The sequence below is a fragment of the Bos taurus genome, chromosome 15 (assembly GCF_002263795.3).
Source record: "Bos taurus isolate L1 Dominette 01449 registration number 42190680 breed Hereford chromosome 15, ARS-UCD2.0, whole genome shotgun sequence".
Lineage (NCBI taxonomy): Eukaryota > Metazoa > Chordata > Mammalia > Artiodactyla > Bovidae > Bos > Bos taurus.
The window spans coordinates 83,950,557-83,956,785 of record NC_037342.1 but is presented as its reverse complement, the minus strand read 5'-3'; the positions used below and the strand labels follow the sequence as shown (position 1 = coordinate 83,956,785).

Genomic DNA, 6,229 nt, shown 5'->3' with positions numbered 1-6,229 from the left:
CGATAAAATACAAATCAAAAAAAGAAAAATAGCATCGGTTTTGTCAGGACTTCCTCATCTTTTCTTTCTGGATGGCAGGAAGCAGACATTGAGGCCAGATGACTGCAGGATTAAATTGTGAACTAACATTGGGTGGGGTGGAAGCTCATCACTCTAGGAAGAATGTGGCTCAATTAAACAGACTTTCATTCACTTCATGTACATAGGTTATATAATCCTTTGTTAAGGAATTCAATAAGTTATACTTCCTTACACCTTCGCAATCTCTTGGTTTACACGAATGTCAATTCCTAGTCCAGCACTTATACAATCAGTGGTACAGGTAGTAACAGTGCATAAATGATGATGAGCAATGACAGGAAGTTTATTTATTCTCTGTTTCAATTCTTGATTTTTTATATAATTTTTTATAATATACTTACAGATGTGAATATTTTAGTGGCATGTATAAAGACACGTTGAGTAGTGCTATGATAACTCAGTGTTGGCACAATAATTATCATGGTTATTACGTCTTTTTCATATATTCCTTTTGAGACTCTGTTCCATTATACATTATCATAAGATATTCAATACAGTTTCCTAAACTGTACAGTAGGTCCTTGTGGTTTCTTTCATATACAGTACTATGTATTTGTTAATAATTCAATCAAAAACTGGCACACAAATATTCATAGTGACATTATTCACAATAGCTCAAAGGTAGAACCCATTCAAGTGTCCATAGGTGAGTGATTGAATATGCAACACAGGGTATATTCAAAAGCTTGAACAGTATTCTACCATACAAAAAAAATTAAATGGTGCTGCCACTGTGCAAGACATCACAGAAATTACTCCAAAACTAACACATGGAATAAATTCATAGTTTGACTCTAATTCATGCTGTGTACCCAAAAGGTATGGGAAAAGGGGCTGAAAAAATGCATGCTTCTGCAGTCATAGTCACAACAGCATGATTCACACTGGCCAACAAACAGAAGCAATCTAAGTGTCCATGGCAGCCCACTCCATAAACAAACTGTGGTAGACACGCAATGGAATATGATTCAGCCCTTCAAAGTCGGTAATTCTGACAACACTACAATGTGGATGAACCTTACGGTCATTATAGTAAGTGAAATAAACCAGACCAAAAAAGGACAAACATTCTGTGATTCCACTAGTATGAGATATCCAAACAAGTCAAATCCAAAGCCAGAAAAAGCAGAAAGTGATCAAAGACAGTTCATGTTTCACGGACCCCAGTTTCCCTTGGGGAAACTGACTTCCCATGATATCGCCAAAACCAATTATACAAATAACTGGAAGCCATATCCAATCAAATGAATGTAGACATAATTTTACAGTTTACACCAACCTCATTCAAACTTCTCAATAGACAAAAGGCAAAACTGTATCTATGGTACCTCAGCTTTGATTAAAACTGTGTCTACAGTACCTCAGTTTTGTTTATCAAATTTAACAAAAAAAAAAACTAAAGTCTATCCAAAAAGGATATAAAATATATATAACATGAACTTTAAAAAATAAGAAATTTAAACTGTGAAAAACCTTATTCACAAAACTTAAACACAAGCCACAGAAAAAAATATATTTACAAAATACATATCTGGTAAAGGATTGTACTCCAACTATACCAAAAAATCTAAAACAAACAACCTCATTAAAAATGTATAAATCTAAACACCAGGCCTATGAAAATATAAAGGTAGTAGATAAGCATATCAAAAATACTCAAATTCACATATCATTAGGAAATTACAAACTAAAACAACACTGAAGTAACACTGCACACCTATTAGATCCAGTAAACTCATAAAAGGGGTGGGGGCAGGGCTTCTCTGGTGGCTCAGTGGTAAAGAATCTGCCTGACGATGCAAGGCACTCTAGTTCGATCTCTTACCCAGGAAGATCCCACATGCCACAGAGAAACATAGCTGGATTTTTCCACAGTTAAACAAGGCTCACCTGTGACTGAATACTACACGTCTAGCACTTAGTAAACAGCTTTGGAAAAGTGTCCAGACAAAAAGTATCACAATTACACACAACAGCTCTACTTGTAATAACTAAAAACTTTCAAATATCAGGATGTCTTCAGTAGATGACTGTGTAAACAAATTGGGATACATCCAAAGTGAAGGGGAGCAAATGCTACCCCAAAATATACCACTTCAGCATGAGAATTAGTTGGACCTAATTAACTTTTTAAGAGGACACATGATCATCTTTGAAATCCAAGTTCAAGACGGCTCTTCTGTGAGTCACATTTACCAGAGAAATCTCATTTCAAAGGAATCCTCTGTATATACCAGATAGAAGGATGACAGACAGTCTTGTGAAACTTTTTTTTTTAATCAATAGGGAAAGCTAAGACATACATCTCTACAACAACCATATCCTTCCTTTCCTTTGGTTTTATTGTTTAATGTTTATTTGTTTTTTTTATTTGGCTGCTCCAGGTGGACCTTCGTTGAGGCAAGCCAGATATTTAGCTACAGCATGCAAACTCTTCGTTGTGGCATGGGACATCTAGTTCTCGGATCAGGGAATGAACCTGGGCCTCCTTCTTTGGGAGTGTCCAGTATTAGCCACTGGACCACCAGGAAGCCCCTGTTTTGTGTTTAGATGAAGATGGTATCTAAGGTGATATCTTGGGCCACTTCAGTCACTGACTCAGTTTCCTGAGTTTCTCCAAAGCACGCACAAGGTACACATTAAACTGGTTTGCAAAACAAGTAAAGGTTGTTTACTACAATATTGTATGCTTACAAATATCTAAATGGTAAATGGCATATTATTTGGTTTTAATTACTATGGGGGAAAAAAGAATGCAGGATTCATACATGTTACAACATGAATAAACATGAAAACCATCTTTAGTGGAAAAAAAAAAAATCCATATAGAAAAGGCCACCCAGATCCCATATTCACCATGTCTGCTTTAAATCCATCAAGTTTGTCCAAATAACTGAAAATCTCAGTAACACTCTAAACAAAGAAAAAAGGATGAGGATGCAAAAGAAGATATAGTCATACACTTGAACAATTGCTAAAAGTGGAAGTGGGGCTGTGGATTACATTATAATGTAGAAACCATATGATTTCCTGATATTGGAGGTTATGTGCTGATTCTGCAGGAGAAGGCACCCCTTTTGGATAAAATACATAAACTATTTTAGATGATGTGGCAAATGTGAGTAATTTTTCCCATTGCTAGGAGTTCTCCATACATTTGAAATTACTGGAAAGTAAATTATGTTTCAAAACAACCATGTCAATACCACAAAAGAAGTTCAGAGTAGATAGGCATGAAACTTTCTTATACAGGCCAAGACTTACCCAGACGAAGTTCAAGGGAAGCTGTGATGCTCACTGCCCTTGAAGGAGTCCACATGGAATGAAGAACTACTGTGGGAAGTCTACTAGTAACCACCATGTCTTGGGTCCTCTGGATGACCTATTGCAGGAGAAACAGATTTAACAAATAAAATGTTTCACATAACTTCACAAAAAGTTGTTAGACTACATTCAGTAAAGCTGAATCATTTCGGATCAATTTACAATCATATAAAATACTATCATTTACAATCCCAATCAATATACAAAATCACTTGCATTTCTATACACTAACAACAATCAGAAACAAAAATTAAGAAAATCCCACTTATAATTGCATCCAAAAGAATAAAACATCTAGCAACAAACTTAATCAAGGACATAAAAGACCAGTAGTCAGAAAACTAGAAAGCACTGATAAAGAAACCAAAGAAAACACAAACAAACAGAAAACTATTCCACACTCATGCACAGGAACAATGAGGAATTAAAATGTCCATTCCAACCAAAGTCATCAACAAATACACTGACTGCAATCACAAAATAATATTCAATGGCATGTTTCACAGAAATAGAAATATTCCCAATATTAGACTGCTAATATTGAATGGACCTTAAACGGCCAAAAAGACTCTGAGAAAGAAGAACACAGCTGGAGGCATCTTCCTCTCCCACTTCAAACTACATCACGGACCTGTAGTAACCACCACAGTGACGAACTGGCAGGAACACAGGCACATGGACTCCAGGAAAGAATAGAGAGCCCAGAAATGAACCCATATGTACGTGGTCAGTTCATGAAAATCAAACCAGGAACGAGCGACGAGGAAAGGATAGTCTCCTGAAGGAACAGTGACAGGAAAACTGGCCACCTACACTAAAGAACATCACTGGTCATCCTCTAGATCATCTAACAGAAATTAACTAAAAACCCACCGTTTTGCACATGGAGCTCTTTCCCTGCTGAGTCCTTTGAGATGGACTTCCAGTCAGCCCTCAGCTGGACACAGGAAACGTCTACTTGGTCCTCATTTTTTCCCTCTTGCAGCACCTCCCTGCTGGTGGGCACTGAGGCAACCCTGCTCCTCTCAGCCTGGATGCAGCCCCATTATCCAGAAGCCCGAGTCCTGGCGGTCCTGAGGAGACACAGCTCCCGTCAGTTGGTCACCGAGCCCAGTCTGAAGGCAAAGCGTCCTGCACCCGTGGGTCAGAGTGGGTTCTGGCGCCCCCTGCAGGCCGCCAGAGAAGAGCAGGCAGCCCCGCGCTCACAGACCTCAGAGGGCTCACCCAGAAATAACTCTGCTGTGAGCATTCAGACTGGAAGCCCAACCTGAAATGGAGCAGAATAGCTCCATGACTCTCCTCAAAACATGGCTAGGGAACAATGAGAGCCTGGATGGAATGCAGCCATAAAAAGGAACCCATTTGAGTCACTTCTAATGAAGGGGATGAACCTAGAGCGTATTTAAACAGGAAAGTCAGTCAAAAAGACAAAAACATGGAATCGAGAAGGATGGGTCTGACGAGTCTGTTCACATAGCTGCAATGGAGATGCAGACATAGAGAACAGACTTACAGACAACGGTGGGGAACAAGAGGGAGAGGGTGAAATGAATGGAGAGAGCAGCATGGATGCATGTACACCAACATTTGTAAATAGACAACCAGTGGGAATTTGCTGTATGACTCAGGGAACTCAAACTGGGGCTCTGTAATAACCTAGAGAGGTGGGAATGGGTGGGACGTGGGAGGAAGATTCAAGAGCAAGGGGACAAAGGTACACCTATGGTGAATTCATATTGATGTATGACAAATCAAACCAATATTGTAAAGCAATGATCAACCAACTAAACATAAATAACTGTTAAAAATAAAACATATGAAATGAACATAAACACAAACTGCAACAAGGCAATTCCATTTAAAAAACTATAAAAATTTTAGAAAACAACAAAAGATCTACATGACCTTTGGTCTGGTGATCAGTTCTAACACACGACAAAAAAGCCAACTTACCGAATTATAAATATAAATTATTTAAAACATTGACTTTTATAATGTTATACATTTACTCTGTGGAGGACCTTACTCGAGAGAACCAAAAACAAACTGTTAAATGAACCACTGACCACCCACCCTTGCCAGGCAACAGAGAAAAGAAAACACTTGCTGGAGTCATCTTACAACAGGAGGTCCTGGTAAGGAACAAGGAACTAACAAGTTACCACCAACCAGAATTCTGGAGAGGTCAAAAGGAGATGGGAGACTCCAGTTCAGAGGTCCTACCAACCTCCCAGGATCCTCCTCACTGGAATCCACCTCAGCTGAATGATGCATGTGCCCCCAGGAAGGATCCCGATTCAGAATGACTGGCAAGAGACAAACCAGAAACTAACCCAATGACTATAAAATCTGAGACTGTGAGCCACGTGGCAGAGCAGTTCTCTCCATTTCCCTCACCCTCCTGCCCTCCGCCCCAGCATCCCTTCCCAATAAAGCCTCTTGCTTGGACGGCACTCCTCTCCTCAGACAACGCATTTCCAAGTATCAGACAAGAACCCACTCTCAAGCCCTGGAAGGGATCCCCCTTCCTTCGTCAAAAGCAATACCCAGGAGAAAATATCTTAAAAACGCTATCTTGCAGAGAAGGAAATCGGAGAAGGCAATGGCAGCCCACTCCAGTACTATTGCCTGGAGAATCCCATGGACAAAGGAGCCTGAAAGGCTGCAACCCTGGGGTCGCTAAGAGTTGGACACGACTTCACTGAGCAACTTCACTTTTCACGCATTGGAGAAGGACATGGCAACCCACTCCAATGTTCTTACCTGGAGAATCCCAGGGACAGAGGAGCCTGGTAGGCCGCCGTGTATGGGGTCACACAGTCAG

The 6,229-nt window shown here is 39.8% G+C and overlaps 1 long non-coding RNA gene across 1 annotated transcript; it reads right to left on the bottom strand.

Annotated features, from left to right (window-relative positions):
- Positions 1–1,667: 1,667 nt before the first annotated feature.
- Positions 1,668–5,264, bottom strand: LOC112441593 (uncharacterized). Its single transcript, XR_003029410.2, has 3 exons — positions 4,279–5,264; positions 3,346–3,463; positions 1,668–2,994 (listed from the first exon to the last, which is right to left on the bottom strand). It is a non-coding gene; the product is annotated as an uncharacterized lncRNA (long non-coding RNA).
- Between the last annotated feature and the right edge of the window lie 965 nt (positions 5,265–6,229).